This window comes from Dasypus novemcinctus, chromosome 1, assembly GCF_030445035.2.
Source record: "Dasypus novemcinctus isolate mDasNov1 chromosome 1, mDasNov1.1.hap2, whole genome shotgun sequence".
Classification (NCBI taxonomy): Eukaryota; Metazoa; Chordata; class Mammalia; order Cingulata; family Dasypodidae; genus Dasypus; species Dasypus novemcinctus.
The window spans coordinates 191197376-191203057 of record NC_080673.1 but is presented as its reverse complement, the minus strand read 5'-3'; positions in this window follow the sequence as shown (position 1 = coordinate 191203057).

The window sequence follows — 5682 nt, the reverse complement described above, 5'->3', positions numbered from 1 at the left end:
CCCCTGTTGCTCTTTTCTAGTGCTGTCTTTGGGACGCTGTCAGAAAATAGACATGCTTTTCCTTAGCCAAGGACTGGACAGGGAAACGAAGTCATGCCAGTTGTGTTTCCTCTCCTGAGATTTGAATCCTGGGTAAAATTAAATGAGGGGAAATGGCAGGAGTCACTTGGCGCCCTGGAGTGACCACCCATCAGAGAAGTATCTAGTACCATGAGTAGCTATGAGCAGAGCCTGGGAAGTCAGAGGGCCTGGGTGCAAATTCGTTGCTAGCGAAGTGACTGCAGCAAGGGCAAGTTATGACCCTCTTTATGACTTGGTTTCCTTATCTCCAAAATGGAGACATTAATATTACCCAATTTCTAGCATAGCTATGGGAATTAAATAAGTTAGAATATCTAAAGGTCTTAGAACATGCTTGGTACATGCTCAGCGCAGTGTGCACTGTAACTGCAGCCACTAGGACTGGTACTAATTCTCTGTTCTCGTCTTGAGTCACCCAAACCTTCCTGATCCTCCAGCCTAACCTTTGTTTCTGAGAGCTCCAGATATCCTTTTTGTAATTTTTTACTGCCTGACCCAAGTTAGTCTCTGTTACCACCAGAAGACCTTGAGCAATATTAATAACAATGGACCTGAGTGACCATGACATCCCATTCCTCTTTTTTTATTTTTGTAGATTAGAAAAACTGGGAGAACTGCCTTGGCTATGATTGCTTCGTGTGCAAGTGGCAGTGTTTGGATTAGTGTGTGACTATCCTGATCACCCACAGATTTTCTTCACAGGACCAGGATTTTGCTTAATTTGTCCTTATTCCTTTTCTTTTCTGTAAAAACAAGCCCCTCCTTCCTCCAACATACACACCTACTCTTTCTTTGTTGCTGAATTGTGCCTAATTTCTCTTACACATTAGTTTGACCTTTGGTTATCACCTCTGTTATTTAATTTGATTTTCCCCACTTGACAGTTGAGGAGTCTGAGGCATTAATGACTTTGGTCGCCTTGCTATTTAGGGACCAATTAAGATAAATGCGTGGTCTTTGTTTCATACTCCTTTCCATTGGTCATACTTGCTTTTTCATTTTGAAAAACAGTATTCCAATTGCTTAATTCATTCATATATCCATTCAATCCATAAATATTTACAGAGCATCAATAATGTGCTAGGAACTGTTGTAGATTGGGGTACAACAATGAACAAGGCAAAATCCTTGGCAGCAAGGAGCTGACATTCCAATGGGAAAGATGGATTTATAGACAGATAAATAAAATTGTAATAGAATGTTACACAGCACTTAAAAACTATCCAGAAAAGCAAGCCAGAGCAAGGAAGATGGAGAGTGAGGGGTCCTATTTCCTGTAGGATTTTGCGGAGGCAACGTTTGAGCAGAGACTCGAATGAAGTGAGGATAGAAGCCATGTGAGTATCTGTGGGAGGAACATTCCCTGCAGTGGGAATATGCTTGGAATGTTTGAGGACTACAAAGAGGCCTGTGTGGCTTGAAGGCAGCAACAAGGAAGAGGAGTGAGGTTGGTGGGAAAGCTGGAGTCAAACCGTGCAGGGATTTTAGGTCATAGTAAGGACTAATTTTTGCTACGTGTGATGGAAACAGTAATATCCTGGAGCATGTTTATAACCACTCCGGAGATCTCGTAGTTAGTATCTAACTCCAACTTTTGTTCAGTGGGTTGTTAAACATGAACATCACACCACTGAAAGAAGCTCTGGAAGGGTTAAGAGCAGGAGAGAGGCACCATATTATATATTATTTAACTTCTGGAAGGATCATTCTAGCTGATCTGTGGAGAACACTTTACAGAAGGTGGGATAGATTGGTGTACTCTCATTTGGACATATTCTTCACCTTTGTCCTCATCACCTTGCTGATGCCTCAGTTTTGGATTTTCCCTAGCCTCAAAACCATGAGCCAATAAATTCCTGTTGTTAAGTCAACCTATTGTATGGCATTTGTTTCAGCAGCTAAGAAACTAAAACAGGAGGCCAACAGTGGAAGCAGGGACACCATTTAGGAGTCTATTCCTATAGTCCTGGGAGTGTTGATGGTGGCTCAGGGTTTGGGGTAGTGGTGGATGTGCAATATATTTTGGTGACAGACAATATGTGCCAATGAATTAAATGAAAGGTGCAAGAGAAAGAGAGATGTCAAGAGCAACTCCAAATTTGGGAGTAGAACAACTCAATTAATGGAGGTGCTCATTAGTGAGATGGTAAAGACTAGGAAAGTGGCAGATTGGGGTAGGTAGTCTTGTAATCAAGAGTTATAGTTTGGGGGGAGTGGGTGTAGCTCAGTGGTTGAGCACCTGCTTCCCGTGTTCGAGGTCCCAGGTTCAGTCCCTGATACCTCCTAAAAAAAAAACCCGTTATTGTTTGGACCTTTGTTTACAGAGAGTAAAGGCAATCATTAAATCTTATTCCACACTGGGGGGCAACACAATTCACAAGACCACGCCTGGCTTCATTCTCTCCCAGGGAGGCACAGTAAATACTTTGAACAATAATACAGACTCCTTGCTAGTGATATAGATACAGAATATCACATGGTCTTCACCTTTGGCATCTAACAACATATGATATCAAAACTCTAGGTTCCAGTGTTTAGTACAAAGAGCATGAAGATGCTCTAAAAATGAAAATTTCTCATTAACATCTAGAAGGGAACAGACCAGGGGATTAAAGTCCTGGTGGCTAATTAGAAGAAAATGGCTTTCCAACTTAGAAGTTTGAGGTTGTGCTATAATAGTGAATTTCTTTTGGGGACCTTGAGTTTCTGTGCATTTAGGATCTGGATTCCAGAATTGCTAGCTACTGCTCGGATTTCTTCCCTGGTTGGCCTACAGTCATGGCGAGGCAAGTCTGCCACTCGTCCCATCCCTGAGGTCTCATCATTTTTTCTGTGAAACAAGGTAAATCACTTGTCATCCACTTGACTCATGGTCATGTTGTGAGGATTAATGAGTTAAAGTTTGTAAAATGTCTCCAGCTTTTGAAAGGTGATAAATAGAAAGCATAATTATTGGTATTTTTCTATCTTTATTTAGACTTGAAAGGTCTTTCTAGTCACCTTTGAGATTTTGACATAAGGTGGCTACAGCGGTGAATTTAATTTGTTTGACTTCCCTTCTGCTTGACATTTCTCTACCCTCACCCCATCTCAGTGACTTTAAAGAAGGAACATCAACCTTAACCTTTCATGTCTCTGTCTGTTGAGATTGTTGCTCATCTTATTGTTATTTTGGCCTATTTTATTCTACCACTTTCAAGAATGTGCTCTCAGATCTATCCTATTAGCTCTGTAACACAGAGGCATAAAGGGCAGATAGCAGTCATATGTTTATTCTACACAGTCCCTGGTAAGTTCACAGGTGGTTCAATGGCTAACCAACATTACTCACAAACACAGGCTTCTAATGAGTTCTTAATCCGAAAGTCTCATCACTAATTTAAAATGAGATCAAAAGAAATGTTTATTATTAATCTATTCCATGCATTGACATAGAGACACTTTCCAACCCTGGCTTTGACCACATAGCATATAGAGGGAGGAGAGTTGGGAGAGGAGTATTCTATGTAGAAACTGTCATTTCAGGTATGTCACTTAAGTTAGTCCTATTGCATCTGCTGTGATTTTGATGGGGGGTACAGAAACAGACTATCATGCTGCTTCAGTCAGGCAAATATGGTCTTCTCAAGAACATACAAACAGATTACTTCTTTTTTTGCATCTTCAATCTGTCTGAGCAGAACACTTTGCAGATTCCCATTTCTCCTCAAAACTTCCCTCTGCAAAGTTGACACACATTACACCCACTCATGAGTCGTTGGGCATTCCTTTATCATGAAGTGGAGCCAGGATGGTGCAGTAGATGGTACAATTGAAGAGGTAGCTCATGTCAAACCCTTTATACAGTGAGGTTCAGGAAGTTACATATAAAGTTACAGTCAGAAAATGAGGGGCTCAAGTTTTGGTTCATTCATCTATCCAATCAATAAATATTTATTTCATCTGTTTGGAAATCAGATGCTATGCTTGGTGCTGGGGGCAACTTTGGTGACTGTCCAGGTTTCTCCTTGGGGCAAATCACTTGAGCTTTTAAGCCTTACTTTCCTGTGAAATGAGAATAATAAACTCCATCTTGTTGGAAGGACCTGCCTTAGTTTTCCTTTGGTTGAAAGTCACGGTGTCTATTATTCCTGTGCCTTTAGTCCAGCCATTTGTTAATTCAATACTATTAGGAATGGGGTCTCAATGAAATCCGTGAAACCTTTTGCTTCCTACCCACCTTGATCTTTGACTTTGATCCTTCCTGAATTTACTATGTTCCTGATCTTTTTGTGTCATCTACTGTTATTGGTTATAAATAAAATCTTTGGTCCAGAGGGAAAACTTGGCCTCCATTGATTGACTTTTGGCTTTTTCTCTCCACCACTTCTGCCAGCCCTTCTTTACTCCTCAATCCAATCAAGCCTTGTCTGATCCTGACACCTAATCTTGGAATTGGACTGCTGGGCTGATGATTTGACAGACCTACTCTGATTTACTTGAAAGGAAAATTCCATAAATCTGGTCTCAGTCTCTTTGAGAGGGGACTCGTGCATATTAATATGGTCATCAAGGACCTGTTCGTCAGGATTCAGGGCAGAGCCTCAGGTCTAATGAAGGAATTGGAGTCATATTCAGCACCTGTGTCAGTAACATAATGTCACTACCAAAGGCGTTGACAGAACTATGGGCTCATAGGAGGCCAGGGCTTATTCTAGCACACCAGATAACCATACTTAGAGGGCTAAGACACCATCTCTCTGTGAGTTGTTGGGCCTTAGAGAAATATATCAGAAATTGAGTGGTGTTGAGATTGCGGGTTGGAGTTTTAGTGTTCTCTGATGAGAGGTGTCAGGAAGGGCAGGTTAATGCTAAAGAACTAGGCAAATGTGGGTATCTTCATTATCATTACATAACAGATATGCAATAAGTATTTGCTGAATAATAACCATTGCTTTTATTGATTAGTGGCTTATATATTTCTAATAAAGTGTTCTTGGGTCTTGTGTACATTTCTTATATTTTTCAATGACTTTTTTTCTCTCTAGAGAGATTTTGCAACTTTAAAGTACTTAGTAATGGAATACTAGACATAGTTGTCTAGTAATCAGTGAGCCCTTGATTCACAGCTGTTTATTCAATATGTAATGATTTAGTACAGGAGTGGAGGAAACCTGGGATTCCTTTTATCAGTCATCTTTACGTGGGTGTGTACAAATAATAGCCTGGCTGTGGATTAAATCTCCCTAGGTGAGAGTGATTTATGTTAATTTCTATCTCAACAGATATCTTTTGAGATTTAGAAATTAGATGCACAGTGGTAACTCTGTTTCTTTAGGCTGGCTAAATGCTTTCCATTCCTTGGCTTGCACATGCGTTTAGAAGCTGAACAACATTAATGACAGCGAGCATCACTAATCATGACTCAACTTTGATTGGGCAGGCATTCTAAATTGCTTGGTGCATTATTTTAATTATGCTTTTAAAATCCTCTATGATCTTGAGCAAGTTATCTACCTTTTCTGAATCCTTGGGTAAGTTATCTTCCTTTGCTAAGTCTTTGGGTAAGTTACATATAGTCTCTGAATAAGACCCTATCCAGTGCTGATGATCTTACTTCAA